The sequence below is a fragment of the Pelodiscus sinensis genome, chromosome 3 (genome assembly GCF_049634645.1).
Source record: "Pelodiscus sinensis isolate JC-2024 chromosome 3, ASM4963464v1, whole genome shotgun sequence".
In the NCBI taxonomy this organism is placed as follows: Eukaryota; Metazoa; Chordata; order Testudines; family Trionychidae; genus Pelodiscus; species Pelodiscus sinensis.
Genome location: NC_134713.1, coordinates 72853802 through 72870761, shown reverse-complemented (window position 1 = coordinate 72870761; position 16960 = coordinate 72853802). Strand labels below are relative to the sequence as shown.

The window sequence follows — 16960 nt, the reverse complement described above, 5'->3', positions numbered from 1 at the left end:
TTTGAAATTGCTTTGTAATAGTATAGTCACTTTTAGATCCATTAATGAATGCTTGGGCAGACTAAAATATTCCCCCACGTTCTGTGTGTTATCATTTTGAATATCTGCTTTGTGTGCATTAATCCTTTTTCTTTGGTCCAGTTTGGCCAATGTAGATGACAAAGGGACATTGCTGGCACTTGATGGCATGGATTACATCAGTGGATGTGCGGTTGTATTGCCTTCATCTGCAAATTTGACACCTTTAATCAAGGTTTGAATAAAGACCTGACGTGGGTGGGCCACTGTAGTCAACAACCTAATGACATCAAAAGTTAAGTATCGGGCACTTACGCCCCACTCTATTATAATAATTTAACACAGACACTCTAATTGACAAGGTTTTTTCCCTTTTCTTTCCCTCCCCATTGCTTCTATTTTACAATTTTTTTTCCATTTTTTCCCCTCCTTATCTGCTATTTATTTGTAACTCTGGACCCTTTGCTCTATTCAGCTAAAGAAGTGGATCGTGCCCATGAAAGCTCATGATACCATTTACATTTTTTGTTAGTCTCTAACGTGCTGCAGGACAAGGCATTTAGTTAGTATATTATGGTATGTCTACACTAGCTCGTTAGTTCAAGATAGGTAGGCAAATAACAGCAACCGGAGTTGCAAATGAAGCCCGGGATTTAAATATCCCGGGCTTCATTTGCATGTTCCCGGGCGCCGCCATTTTTAAATCCCCCTTAGTCCGAACTAACTGCCGGCGGTTAGACGCGGCAGTTAAACGTTAATTCAAACTAACTCCTTAGTTCGAATTAACTGTTCCTCCTCATTCCACGAGGAATAACAGTTAATTCGAACTAAGGAGTTAGTTTGAATTAACATTTAACTGCTGCGTCTAGCCGCCGGCATTTAGTTCGGACTAAGGGGGATTTAAAAATGGCGGCTTCGGGAACATGCAAATAAAGCCTGGGATATTTAAATCCCGGGCTTCATTTGCAACTCTGGTTGCCCTCATTTGCCTACCTAGCTCAAACTAATGAGCTAGTATAGACATACCCTTATATTTTTATGTTATCCTGTAATATTGGTGTAAGAAAAAGATAGCACTCAAAAATACTTTGGGTTTAGTTTGACTTCTGGAATCTGCTACTGTGATTTTGACAAGCCTACAGGGCAGGTGAAGACAAATTACATTTAGATAAAGACAACTCCCAACTCCTGAAATTTTGAGTGGACCTCAGGACACACTATACCTCTTATAGATTATCCTGCAGCTGCTGAAAGTAAAGTTGGGGAAACAGTGTGAAAATTATTTGGTAGCATATCCACAATATAGGAGTAACAACTTAATCCATCTATATTCAATCTCTGTTCTGATATTTGTATGACTGGTGTTCGGGAAAGAGCTTTGCACCTTTTCAATCCCCTTTGATTGTTACTTGAGTTGGCATAGTTATAATAATGCACCTGCACTAATCTGATTCAGGATTCAGTATATTAGCCCATGAAACTGAATGATCACTCCACACAAGGAGGCAGTGAGGAGGCATTGTTACTATCCCATTTCCGTGCTGCCCCTGGTTATTTATTTCCAGGTTTACAAATTCCTCCTCACACAACCATCCTATTTTTTTCTGAAAATCAACCTCTTTGCCCAGATTCCAGTCCATCCAGTGATTGTTCTTTTTTTCATGATCGCCTTCTAATTTGTTCATATCAGTAAAAATGAAAAAGAAATGTTAGTTTCCTTGATTTAATGTCCTTGGCTCCTTTTGAAGAAAAAAAAACTGATGCAGGATAGCTAGAATGAGGTATTGTCTGCATGTGGACACTCAAGAAAATTAATCCAAATCAACTAAGGGTGTGACTTGAAAGTAGATCAATTAAAACCCATTAAACCCCTATGTGGATGCTGCTCTTCAGAATTAAAGTGGCCTTAATTCAATTTAGTGTATTACATGGATCTAAACTTAATTAAGGTCACACTGGTTTAATGGGTTTTAACTAATCCATTTCATATTAATACATTTAGTTAGCTTAGATTATTTTAAACTCTCTTCTCATTGATACACCTTGGGGCCTTCAGATTCCTTTTCCACGAGTCTTTGATTGGAAAGTACTCAGTCTATTCTAAATAAAGCTATCATACTTAGTGGACCAGCACCAGAGCGATGAAACGCTTTGCCGATCGGTTGCACAGAAATTTGCTGACAACAGAGGAGAAGGGAAGCTGAGGAGTCTTTTATTCCTTTCTTGGAGAAGTGTATGCTTTAGTCAACATTCACACCATGCTTCACTCCTTCTTCCTTATCCCCACCATTCCCACTGCCAGTCCCCAGTTTCTTGTTAATCCATTCCTGGTCCTCTGTTTCCATCAGCTTTTTTTCTCTAATCTTCCCAAGTGCAGACAATGTAATTTGCTCTCCCTACCAGTCCATGATGCAATCTCTCTCTCTCTCTTTCCCACCTCACATATATTTCCCATCCTCACTTTTAGCCTAAAGTTAGTTTGGCATAATTATGAGCAATTGAAAATAGGGTCTTATTCTGGAAAGTATTGGGCAGCCTTAATAACTGGTAGTGCAACTAATTTTGCCTATAATTTATACTGTAACCTCCTTGTTTCATGTGTGGTATCACTGTGATGTAGTACACCACTCACCTCTGGATATCTGTTGGGCTACGTGTACACTGCAACACTATTTCGGGATACCTAAGTACCTTGAAATAGCTATCCCAAATTTTAACAGCAAGCCCATTATTTTAGGCTCACTATTCCAATATCCTTGTAAACCTCATTCCACGAGAAGTAAGGGACGTTTCAGAATAGCTGGTTATTTTGAAATAAGATACACAATTTGCATCGCTCTTAGAAAGCTCTCTGTATCAAAAGAAGCGAATGCTGGAAGTACTCCGAGCAGTAGGCTCTGCAGCTTCATACTCACCCTCAGATTCTGGGTAAATAATACAAGACAATTCTATTAGTAATGCCACATAGATGGGCTGCAAATACCCTTGCTACAGTTACTATTAGCATGTACAAATCAGTTCCAAATTCTAGTCCTGACTCTGCCTGCCCTTTTGTCTGCTGCCAGCTCTAAAGCCTCAAGTCTCTTCTTCCCTACCTACCACTTCTTACTGTCTTGTTCAGACTTGTAGCACAAACCAATAGGACATGGCAATTTTACATGATACCCAGCTGCTTTGCTATGTCTGCTGACAGGCATTCCAGTGACAAACAGATATTTGTTGGATAGCTGCATGAGTAGATGTCCCTCTCCCTATTAGTCTTTACTAGAAACATTTTTTATTGTCAGCCTCAGAGGCTAAAGGAGACATGAGGTTGGAATCATCCCTAGAATTTTCCGGAATTTAAATCTATGATGAATATCCTAGTAACTTCCTTTCTTACACCTGAAAGAGCCTAATATTTGAATCTCATAATTCATTTACACTGAACTTGGCACTTTAAAATGAGGAAAGGAGGCAAATAAATGCTCTGTGAAGTTAAATAAAATATTATTGGGAAGAGTGAAAATGCCAGGAGTAGCCTACTGACCTTGCTCGCAGCAGTAGGTCCACCGATAAAAGCAAAATCAGCAGTGAAACCAAACAAGAGAGTACCTATTAAAAAAAGGTAAGAGACAAATGCTGACATCCATATATTAATACCGGTAAAAATCATTTTAGAACTTAACAAATATATCCTGCAGCATTTCCTGAAGCTTATCCTGTGAGAAATAATCACAGCAATGCAAGCAAACTGAGCATAAAGGAGTTTATTACACGTGGTCAGGAACAGGACAATTCAAAGTGAATATTTAGGAGGGCACAGTGAGTCTCATATGCCAAGTCACTTAGGGAACATACAATGATTTTACTGAAGTGATTGCAGAAGTTAAAAGATGCAATAGTTACGGCACACAGGCTTGTTAGCAAAAGTTTGTTTGCAACAGAATCAAGGGGGACTCATTGTCAGTGTGTTAGAAAACCTGCTACAGCTTCAAGGGCTCATACTATTATTTACCTCAAACGAAATAAAAGGGACAGGGTAGTCAATGTTGAAAAGTATAGTCAGGTCAATGTAAAACTCCAGTCTAGACTTTCTGAGCTTGCCATAGGTGAGAAATGTGAAATTAGTTAATATGACATGCACAGCTGTCAAACAAATGGCAAAAGTTAAGCCCCTGCTTAGTAATTCCTTCTGCTATCTGTGAGCCCTTTCCTTTGGAATAAATTAAACGTAGTCCCACTTTCTTGTAGTCCCACAATAATAAGCATTTGTAACCATATTTCAGCTATCCTTGCATTTAATACAATCATAGCTGGTTTTGGGTTACATGTTAAGTTGATAATAATCAACAATATATCACTCTATCTCACGAATATCTAAGAAATATAAGCAAAGCAGGAGCAAACTGTATTTACATAGTCTCAGAAGGGTAGCCATGTTAATCTGTAACTGAAAAAAACCATGAAGAACAACAAATAGTTCTACAGCACCTTAGAGACTAACAAAAAATGTAGATGGTATCATGAGTTTTTCTGGGCAAAACCCACTTCTTCAGTATTTACATAGACACATTCAGGGTCTCTCCCTGCTTTCAGCTGGTTGTCAGGGAAGCATGCCTTCAGATCCTGCTTACATCTCACCAAAATTAACTTTTGAAAGTATTGGAATAGCCACTGGTCTCTAGAGAAATCACTTCTTGTTTTGACAGTAGATTTTTGAAAAGTAATCATCCCAGTTTCTCCTATTCTCTGAATGGCTGTACTTTTGCATGTCAAATGGAAGATGTTGCTTGACTGGTTGCTCCAACATTAACTTTCTCTTGGCATAGATTTTTACTTTAAGGTCACAAGAAAAAATGTTTCTATTTTAATATTTGCTTGTGTTCAGTTTTTGGGCATGAAGCTGTTGATATGTTTTATTTTTGTGTAGTTTTAAAAAAGTGAATAAGACTTCAGAAGTTTCTCAGCAAGGTGCACTCCGGTCAATGGCAGTACTTCTGCTTCCACAAGGAGTAAGGGAAGTTAGGATTGGTCCTACTTTGGGCAGAGGATTGGACTCAAAAACTTCAGGTATGTCTACACTGACATCCTAGTTCGAACTAGGGTGGCTAATGTAGACATTCGAACTTGCAAATGAAGCCCAGGATTCAAATAGCCTGGGCTTCATTTGCATGTTCCTGGGCGTCGCCATTTTTAAATGCCCCATACTTAGAACTACCTGCCCACTGCTACACGTGGCACGGATTAGGTAGTTCGAATTGAAGCTCCTAATTGGAACTACCATTATTCCTCCTGCAAGCATATATTTGAGACCAAGCGAGAAAAAAAAGTCCAGTAAGCAAATAGATTTTCTTACTCCCTTTTAAGTGCAACTTCTAGAAATGTGAAGAGGAACCTATGTGAAAATTCTTAAAAATTCCTTGACATTGTCCTTTTAAAAATAAGTTAATTTAAGGCAGAGGCAGGCAAAATACAGCCCAGGAGCTAGATCCAGTGCATCAAGTATTTGAATCTGGCCCTAAACAACACTCTGGGCCACAAATGTACTGCAGCCCAGGAAGACCCTTGTTCAGGCTCCTTGCCTGCCATGGCCCCACATGCTGCTCAAATCACCAAGCTGCTGGGGCCAACATGTGTTTCTCTGTATGGGTATGTCTACACTACCCCGCTAGTTCGAACTAGCGGGGTAATGTATGCATACCGCACTTGCTAATGAAGCCCGGGATTTGAATTTCCCGGGCTTCATTAGCATAAGCGGGGAGCCGCCATTTTTAAATCCCCGCTGCTTCGAACCCCGTGTAGCGCGGCTACACGGGGCTCGAACTAGGTAGTTCGGACTAGGGTCCTATTCCGAACTACCGTTACTCCTCGTGAAACGAGGTGTACCAGTAGTTCGGAATAGGCACCCTAATCCGAACTACCTAGTTCGAGCCCCGTGTAGCCGCGCTACACGGGGTTCGAAGCAGCGGGGATTTAAAAATGGCGGCTCCCCGCTTATGCTAATGAAGCCTGGGAAATTCAAATCCCGGGCTTCATTAGCAAGTGCGGTATGCATACATTACCCTCCTAGTTCGAACTAGGAGGGTAGTGTAGACATACCCTGAGATATGTCTCTGCCCCTGCCTCCAGCACAATCCTCACAGCTCCCCTTGGCTAGAAACCAGACAATGGGAGCTGCCTGATCCGTGCTTTTGAGCCCGTGATATCTAGAGCCCAATGTTGTGGTTCATGGCCACATTTCTAAACCTTCTCTGGACCTTCCCAATTTCTCCACATTTTACCTGAAATGTAGTGCCCAGAACTGGACACAATGCTCCAACTGAGGCCTAATCAGCGCAGAGTAGAGTAGAAGAATGACTTCTCATGTCTTGCTCACAACAATCCTGTTAATGCATCCCAGAATCATGTTTGGTTTTTTTTGCACAGCACTGTTGAGTCATATTTAGCTTGTAGTCCACTCTGACCCCTATATCTCTTTCTGAAGTACTCCTTCCTATAAAGTAGCTTCCCATTCTGTATGTTTGAGACTGTTTCTTCCTAAGTGGAGTACTTGGCATTTGTCCTTATTAAACTTCAGCACAACAACAGGCCTAACCTTTGCTATGAATCTGGTTTTCTTTCCTAATTTTGTTTTCTTAAACAATAATTCATAGTTTAATAATTGATCAATGCAAACTTCATCCTTTCCCTGTATGATACAAGTATTACCACTGAAGTAAATTATTCTTACTTCTTATATTGAGTTTAATTTGTTCTGAGCAAAATAGTGTGCTCATGAATTTTTGCAAAGAAATATGTTTCTTATGAAAATTGGCAATTTTACACTTATACTCAGTGACACATACAGCAGATCAGCCATGGTCTGAAAGGAAAAACAATTCTGTAGTGCAAGAACAATGTTGAAAGTAAAAAAAGTAGAAAGCCCTAAACCTTGTCCACTACTCTACCTCTGACACAATGTCAAAAAAATTACTATTATTAACATTAGTTTTGCAAATTCATATATTCACATATTCAAAAGATGACTCTGGATCTTTATGCAAGTCAGATTATTACTGAGGCATCATCTGTCTGCTCCTAGAAATGCCATGATCCTATAGAGAAGAATGCAGACACTTCCCAGTATTTCCATGTATGCCTCCATGTAGTCTCAATGTAAATCATTTTTGCTTAAGTACACTATGCATGTGCAAGTGTTAAAAATGAGTATAAAGGTGATAGAGGACAGCTAGTTTCTATGTAACTAAGGGGCTTTCAGTATAGACCTTCAGTTGTTATGGCAACCTTCAATTAATGAAAGTGTCAAAGCTATATCTCACCCGTACTTTATACAGTTCTCACCATTAAACATGATTAAATTTTTCAATCTGCAGCCAATGACTTAGCTGAAGTTGGAAGCCATTTTAGTGATATTAAAAAAATTCTTATGTTATCTGATCATGAGATGACCTATTGTAAAACTTCATTCAAAATTAATGGTTTACTAATAGAGCTGTCCATAGCTAAGTGGTTAATAATTTAGTAATAATCAATGCTAATTGAGAAGTTGTTCAATAATATGAATGATTAGGACCATTTTTTCCATGTGGAACTATGGCCAAGATTATCACTGTGTTGCATGGAAGAAAGAGACATTCTGTTTGTTTTTCAAGTAATTATTTATGATCAATCATATTAAAGAGATTAGCTGAACCATCACGCATAAAATTCTGTAGAGCATATAATATTTTTTTCCTTTGTAGCGCCCTTCTACCATACACATGCATGCATACACAAACAAAATATAGGGCAGTACTTTATCACATCTGTCAATTAATTATCATGAGAGATGGAAACTCTAAGATTACTGCATCACTTGATGTAAAAATAACATACAACACACAAATCTGTAATGACATGTGTCTCTTATTCTAAAGTTGAGACCTTGCATAGATATAATGACTTTTATAAGTCTCCAAAATAGCTCATTAATGTCCAGTGACCTCATGTTAACTACTCACTGAGATGGCAAGAATGAATGTGTTGGAGTTTAATAGTCTATCTGCTAACAACTTTTCAGCTTTAATACTTCCCTCTTAAAATCTCCTTGGAGCTCAACCTGCAGTAATGAGAAAACGAACTGTAGCATTATTAGAAAAGAAAATGTGCTGTGACTCGTTGCTCCAGAATATGAACTTTGGGAAGGAAGCTAAAAAATCTATGATACATTTGTGGAATAATGATCTTGTTCAGTTATACCTAAGTCAGTATAAAGAGTGGGGACATAGAAGGAGGAGTTTCCCAAGTTAGTTTCATTCATCCTTCTTAACTAACATTGGCACACGTGTGAAATTTAAGAAAGTTTGCACCTCAAAAGTCATGAAAACATTAAGCCAGACCTCAGCTGACCTATCTGAAATCTACAGACCTATGTCAATTTACAACTTAGCTGAGATCTGGCCCACTGTTTCACTTTAAAAACAAATAATAAGTGATTTAGAAAATACATATATCTTCATGGAGGAAAATGTGCTATCACCTACATATCTATAAAAATAGAGTTATTAAGGAATAAAGCATAATATTTCCATATACTGTAAGGCTAGATTTGAGTCCTTTGGTTCTCTGACTCATGAGGAATTAATAAAAAAAGTATTAAATTGAGCAGCATTAAAGTCAGTTAAAATAAATGTGCCACACAGGGATTCAATATAAGTAGAATTCTTTATTTTACTAGGTTTTTTTTCTAATCAGTTATGTCTTGTATGTGTTCAATGCCTTCAAATTGCTGGCATACCACAGATCTCTTGGGCTTGAATGGCTGAGGTTTCAAGTACAACTGAAAACATTTAAGAGCCACTTTTAACTTATATTTTTCATTTCATTAGGTTTTGTTTTAAACACTAGACATAGTCATCCACTAAGAAAAAAAATCTCTTCGTAAGTAACTTTAGAAGCCCGAATTAAACTCATTAAAGCAAGAGTAACAATGCTGAAACTCCCCACGAACTCTCCTTCCATCACCCTATTCTAGACATTTAATATCAGAGAGTATGTCACACGTGGCAGTGAAATGTTAACTCAAACTAAGTCCTTAGTTCGAGTTAACTGTTACGCCTCATTCCACGAGGTATAACAGTTAACTCGAACTAAGGGCTTAGTTCTAGTTAACATTTGATTGCCACGTGTAGCCGCGGGCAGTTAGTTCGGACTAGGGGGACTAAAAAATGGCGCCCGGATGGGAAGATGCAAATAAAGCCCTGGATATTTAAATCCCGGGCTTCATTTGCAACTTCAAATGCCTACATTAGCCTCCCTAGTTCAAACTAGGGAGCTAGTGTAGACATACCTAGAGTGTGTTTTAAGAGCTATCCTGTATTACAGTGGTCACCAACCAGAAGATCGGGATTTACTGGCAGATCTTGGAGCCTCTGATAGGTGATCTTGATTAGTTTGGCCAAGTGACGGCACTTCAGCTACCCCTCCCCACTACTGCTGCACGTTGCATGCCCTTTGCCTTGGAGCTGTGCCTCCCACCTCGGGAGCCTTCTGCCCCTCTTCCACTCTGTATTCTATCTCCATAGAATGGAGTGGGGTGGGGCACAACAGGGCTTCGAATGGAAGGAGTTTGCTGGCTGCTTTTGAGAATGATACAGGACCAGGGCAGAGGTGATCCTGCCTTAGCCCCATCATACCACCAGGAGCCACTTGAGGTAAGTAGAGTCCACCTACAGCCAGCTCCAAGCCTTGAACCCCCTCCTGCACCTCAAGCCCCTGCCCTAGCCCTCGGCCTCCTGGACTCAAACTCCCTTAGGGTATGGCTACACTAGCTACCCTAGTTCGAACTAGGGTGTCTAATGAAGTCATTCAAACTTGCAAATGAAGCCCAGGATTTAAATATCCCAGGCTTCATTTGCATGTTCCAGGGCGCCGCCATTTTTAAATGCCCGGTAGCTCGAACTACCTGCCCGTGGCTACACGCGGCACGGGCTAGGTAGTTCGAATTAGCACTCTTAATTCGAACTACCATTACTCCTCCTGCAATGAGGAGTAACAGTACTTCAAATTAAGAGTGTTAATTTGAACTACCTAGCCCATGCTGCGTGTAGCCGTGGGCAGGTAGTTCAAGCTACCGGGCATTTAAAAATGGCGGCGCCCGGGAACATGCAAATGAAGCCCGGGATATTTAAATACCAGGCTTCATTTGCAAGTTCGAATGACTACATTAGCCACCCTAGTTTGAAGTAGGGTGGCTAGTGTAGCCATACCCATATAGAGCCTGTACCCTGAATCCCTTCCTGCACCCCCAACTCCTTGCCCCAGGCTCAGCTCAGAGCCCCCTTCACACTCCAAATCCTTTAGCTCAAGACAAGGGACTGCACCTCAACCCTCTGCCCCTGCCTAATGAAAGGGAGGGAGAATGGGGGAGGGAGGATGGAGTGAGCAGGGTCAGGGCCTCGGAGAAGGGGTACGAAGGAGGCAGGGCAAGGGTATTTGAGTTTGAGGTAGATCTTACATTGCACTTAAATTGAAAAAATGATCTTGTGATTAAAAAGGTTGGAGACTACTGTTGTATTGCTTGCATACCTAGAACCTTCTCTAAAGTCAGTGGGAGTTTCCGATACCAAAGGAATTCATAATCAGGCCCAATTTGTATATTGCTAACAAAACATGAGTCAGTCAAAATGTGGTTTGTACTCAAGAGTTACTTCATAAAAGTTAAATAATGATATTAATATTTTATCTCAATAACTTCCCTATCAAATGTGCCTATTTTACAGAGGTTTTTTTTTTTTAAATGAACCACTATTACACAAACTCAAACTGGGATTTTCTTTCTCCCTCTTTCTTTGCTCATGCATAATTATTTAAAATATATATTCTGCTACCAACACTTAGGCAACATTTCTGTTGCCTAAAGTGAGCCAGATTCGAACCAGCTCACACACCTAGAGCTGTATTGGCTCTGCAGTACTGAAAAGAATAAAAGATAGAAGAGTTAATTTTGTCTTTAAAAGTAAGCAGCAATAGCTCTAAGTCTACCTACACAACACTATTATATAAGATTTTTGTTTTTCCATCATAATTCCCTTTATGGATTTGCTCTTCAGCAGACTTAGCTGGTACTGTCAACATGATGTTACAGTGCCTTCAAAAAAGTCAGTGCTTGAAATGATTGTTGAAATTAAACTTGGGTAACACCAAGCCACTATTGCTAGAAAAGGAGAAGTGTTTCAAGGAACTAATCTAGAGTCTGATGTGCCCTTTCTTCAGGAGCATGTGAGGTCAGTCAATGTGATAGAAACACTAGGGGGTTCATCTAAGGTCTCTGCTGGGGCTGTATATTTCCAGATAGCAATGATGATGAAAAACAAATTTGTACACCTTTGTTTGCAAGGAGACTGTGCTGCTTTCTCTCAGATAAAGACCTGAACACAGTCATCAGCTCCGGACTGGATTACTGTAATTCACTATATTTGGGCTAAAGGTAGAAATAACATGAAGACTCCAACTTGTGTAAGGCCTACTTGATTCAGATTTGTTTATTATTAGAGACAGTCTCTCTATACACAGCATAGCTACCCTTGTGTGGTTATCTGACTGTAATCTTTCTGTTCCTGGTTCTGCAGAAACCTGGGGCAGAATCCATATCCAGGTGTTCCTTTTCAACAACAAAACAGAGAAACAACTTGAACTCCTTCCTCGCATCTCTGAAAGGTAATACTTACCCACACTCAAAGTATGAGTATAGAAAAAACCTTTTAATGAAAGTAATCACCCGCATTTAATTAGGGAAAATGCCATGCTCAGGTTTTATAAACATAAATATGTGAGCAGGACATCCTTCCCATAGTGCATGGGGCAGAGTCCTCTATCTCATGTTCTTGAGTTTTACAACCAAAGTTGTCTCCCTCTCCTTCCTTGTCACACTCACAGTGCTTGTCTTTGGTCAGTGAGAACCCACAGTTCTGCAGTGCATCTGTGTGAGTTCACTTCCTACCTGAGGAAGAAAGCAACTTGTTTGTTTCACCATCTGAGTACTTATGATGGCTGTCTACCCTGCCAAGTGAAGTTCCTCTCTGGTGGCTGCCTGCCAGACTTGGTTCCTTGCTACCCTGCCACTTCTCCCTTACAACTTTCATCATCTACTCTTGCCACCTGCTTCTCTGTTCTGATCTCTGTAGGTCAATCTCTTTGTGATTGTTAAGCTCTCAGACAGCTGGGCAGAAGCACTGCCCTGCCACAAGTGATTTCAGCTCTTATTGAGTACTTAATATAACAAAAGGCTCCAAATGAAATCTATTTTACTCTATCTTTGAACAGTGGAGAGGAAAAGATTAAATCAGACCAAGGACTCTTAGGAAAAGTCCACATCTCCTTGATAGGACATTTGTCTCCCTCCCACACTTACTTCCATGGGCATTCAAGCACTTGGCTTATCAAGTTCCTTTCAGATGAGGTGACCTCATTCAGAACAGGTTCAGCACAGTTCTGCTCCCCTCTAATTATATAATGAAGACAACAGCATTGATAACAGGAAAAACTTAAAAACAACAGATAGTCTAGTAGCACCTTAAAGATTTACAAAACATGCTATCCATTTTATGTAACCCATCAGAGTATTTACTCTTTTTTATTATTATTTATATTATTGTAGTGCCTAGGAGCTCTGTCCATGGATCAGGACCCCATCGTGGCAGGTAAGGTACAGATACAGAAAAAAGCCCACAGCTTTGGCTACAAGACACTTACAATCTAAATATAAAAGGAGACAGACACATAGACAGAGGGGGCAATACAAGGACCCACTCTTGGTCAGCATGATAGACAGTCATCTCAGACAGCAACAGCCTTGCTGCTGTTTAACTTTTTTTTGTACACATTACTGCAAATGAGAGTATTAAGGCTGGTTTTCAAGATAGGCTAAGTTACCATCTATTATCCATGAAAAACAGCATGATAGTGCCTGGGTGAAAAAGTTTATAAATGGGAGAAGGAGACTAGCATTATGAGCCAATCTGATCTGGGAGTGGACCTTACAATACTGAGTGGGAGATGATAGTTAGAGGGGGATAGGCCTTGATGGGCCTGGAACGAGAAGACAAATAGCTTATGGAGTAGCCAGTGAAGGGATGTAAAGTTAGGCACGATAAAATCAAAGAGATGGACTAGGAAAATAATCTCAATAGTAGCATTTTAAATATATATGAGCAAGACAAAATTATATTTGTCAAGGCAAGAGAGAAGGATAATGTAATCATTGAAACATAAAATTTTGAGAATTTGGAGAAGAGTTTTAGCTGTGTGGATGGATAGAGAAGTCTGTATCTTAGGAATGTTATATAGAAAGAATAAATAAGACTTCATAACTTAGATGTGAAGGTCATGATATCTCAACCAACAAAACCTACAACAGAATTCATGAGTGATGGATTGAGAGTACTCAGTTAAGGATGCTTCATTGTGGCACAAGCTACCAGAAGGGAAAAGGTGGGGAAAAAAGGTGGACATCCATACAGATTAGTGCAAAATCTTCTTGATACTACTAAAAGGCAAAGAGCATCAATTCTCAAAATAGCCTCTGTGGATATATTTTGCAAATCTACATGATGCTATTTAGCACCTAGAAAATATGATGGTGGGTTAAATATAAATACCATAGATTAGAAACCATTTTCTATGTTTCCTTCTATAGTATAGTAAAAGTCCATAGTGTCAACTCCAGAATCTCCATTACTCAATCTGTTTGGATTTGGTGGGGTCCCACAATAATTCATTCATTCTCTTATCCTCCCCAAACAGAGACCTTCAATTCATATGCAACCTTGCATAGACTGGACAGCATTGGGGAGCATCACGTAAAAGACAGCGGAGGGTGGATGTCCATGTGTAGAGGAACCTCTTTGTATTTGGAGCTTGGGATGTGGCGGCAGAGCATAATGAGCCAGCCTACCATATCAAATGGATTTAAAGACAACACTAATGTATACAAGAGCAAAAGGCCATTAACACCTTGTTTTCTTGTAAGACAATATAAAGCAAATCTCTAATAAAATTCTGATTATAAATAGCTGATTTAGTTAGCCTCTATTTTCCACTAGCAGGGATAAACAGGTTGCTTAAATATGACACAGCAGTAATTATAAATAGTGCTATTTTTTAATACAAAAATTCTTGTGGATAATTGATAAGAGTTTTCTTAGCTATAATTTGTAAAGATAATTATAATGGAAGAAATCATTATAAAATCTTTAAAGACTTGTATCAAGTGTGCTATCTTTTGAGTTTCACTTCTAAGCATAACCATAAAGATTTACTGGCAGCCAGCATCCATCTGAGCTCCAATCTACATCACTGGAAAGAAAGAACTGAAAAAAGACCAAAAGAAGAAATAATGATGACTTCTTTGGACTCCCCTAACAAATAGAAAATATGTCTTAAGTAATGCATTCCCCAAATCTGAACTGCCTATTAGAACTGTTTCTGATTTTGCTCCTTTCAGCCTTTTAAAAAAGGAAATTAACAACATGCCAGGTAGTGTTCAGCCATCCATATATATTCATTCTGTAGCAAATCTTACTAAAATGAGCTAAATGAAAACAATGTGATGTAATATACACCTGAATAATGGATGATCAAATTTATTTAGATGAAGGGGTAGATGTGGAATAATATGTCTCCTGGCTAAGGGAATGCCTAAAGAGAGAATATCATCAGGCAAGACAGGAACCTGAAGCTTCCAAACTTCCAAACATTACTGTGACCTCCAGACACGAGAAACCCCACTGACTCCTGAAGACAAGGTGCCAGTAGCCAGGCAGAAGAAAGGAGACAGGAACTGAGACAGATGGGAACTGATTCCCTATATCATGATCAAAAGACAAGGGGACTTGCCTGTATAAACAAAATCAGGAGGTGAATGGGTGATACATAGTAGATGAATTGCACCATGCATATTTATACCTATCAGTGGAGTCACAAGCGGAAAAGCCAAGCCAGGACTTGAGTGAAACTTCCCATTGGGGGCAGTGGCAGAGAAGGAACATAGTGGGGGCTCTGTAGATAGCCCAGGATGCTATGGTGGAAAGAAAACCACTAGACAGATGAAATACACAAGGGATGCCTGGGGCATGGGGAATGAGCAGTGAAATGAAATGGTGTCAGGGCTACTTTGTATTGAGTCACGAACTCCAGACCATTTTGATCTAGACCCTTGGAAGTCTGACCTGGAGGAGTCTTCCCAGACCATGAGGACAATGGAGGAAACCAATGAAACTAAGGAGAGGCTGTTACAAGTCTAACTGGATTTTAGACGGATAGATAGAGTGATATTGGCCAGGTTCCCAGAGACAGTCCATGAACATTTCGAAGCTCAGCAGGACAGCAAAGGGCATCTGTCTGGCTTGCTTTGGAACAGAGGGCTGCCTGATGAAAAAGAAGCAGAGGCTGGGGGCTTGGCCAGTTCTGCTGTGTGACAATCTGCAGCAGGAAGCTCTCAGAAACATTTGCAAAAAGGGGGGTGGATGTTATACCCAACCTGAGTTTTTGTCTAGGGAAAGGGATGAGGTGAGTCTTTCCAGTGGTGGCCTGTCAATACAGATGACCTAGGTAGTTACCTAGGTGGTCACCTAGGGCACCAAGAAAAACTGCCATTGAGGACTTTGGAGGCGGGGGCACCGATTGCGTGCCGATTGTACATTTCGCGTAGGGTGCCAGTTGTCAGCAGATCATCTAGGGCCGCTCCTGAGTCTTTCAATATGTGGAGGAAGGGTGTAGCCCAAGGCTCAGTGTATTTCAACAGCAGCTGTGGGAACTACAAGTTGTGGGCCACAAACTGTGACATGTTGTGAGAACTTCCTGATTCCTACCCCCCAGTTGGGAATGTATAGCAGCCAAGCAGAGAGAAGGCTGCTGAACAGTAATCCTGTTCTAAGATTTTTTTACAGAATAAAGCCTGTTCCTGGTGGTTTGTCTGAAGTGGGTCTTGTCTGAGGTGAACACATACTGACACACAATACAAAACACACAAAAGGACCCTCAGGCCCAGTCTCCCAAAACTGTGTAAAAAGTGTAAAGGCAGGCTTGAACAGCCTCATACTGGGCCAGTGAAAGGTGGAGGGAGGCTACAGTATGATGAATAAAAGCATAGGGATACAATCACCTGTCTTGTGAAAAAAAATATTCATACAAACACATCGTATAATCTTTGTTCTGTAAAAACCCATTGATAATTAAGAAACTATATAAACATTAATTATCCTGATGGGGAAGAATAGACAAAAAATAACATCCTATGGAGTCTGGCAGTACCAACTATTACTTACATAATTATTACTTATATAATTTAATTGCCCTTACTGTCTATTAGCAGTTTCATGTTTCAGGCACAGTAATAACTAGCAGTAATTTGAGGACGTTGACCCAGTCACTCCATAGTTATAGTCCAAATTCTGCAATGAAATGCTGAATGACTTGAAGTAAGCCACTTCAGAGCTCTACCTCTGTTTCCCTGTCTGTAAAACAAATAATACTTTCCTGCATCACATAGACATTGGCAACATTAATTAATTATCATGCAGCACTTGACTGACATGGATAAGTGCTTAGGTGATTTTTTTTAAAGAAGTAGCATTACTTAACATATTCCGGATTTCCATTTAGAGTGAGGAATAATTAGGACTTAAACATAAACACTATCCTAAATATACAATATTTGAAGCTATCCTTTTTTTGAAAGTAGCACCCTAAAATGTGGTGTTGGGGGGAGAACCACATGAAGATAAAATCCATCCATGCAAGCTAATCTGTTTTCATATTTTTAATATACCTTCCAAACCATGCTAATTGAAGTTTTAGTAATAAGTATTGAAAGTATTTGCAGATGGCAAGTAATAAAGCGCTGATAATATCAGATTCTAATATATTAAACCATTGACATTTTTAGTGCATGTTACAGTAGCACAAAAAACTACCCTTGTAT

The 16960-nt window shown here is 39.7% G+C and overlaps 1 long non-coding RNA gene across 1 annotated transcript; it reads left to right on the top strand.

Moving 5' to 3' along the window:
* Window positions 1-11357: 11357 nt before the first annotated feature.
* Window positions 11358-13979, top strand: LOC142827612 (uncharacterized). The gene is made up of 3 exons (XR_012902306.1): window positions 11358-11697; window positions 12638-12680; window positions 13783-13979. It is a non-coding gene; the product is annotated as an uncharacterized LOC142827612 (long non-coding RNA).
* Window positions 13980-16960: the final 2981 nt, after the last annotated feature.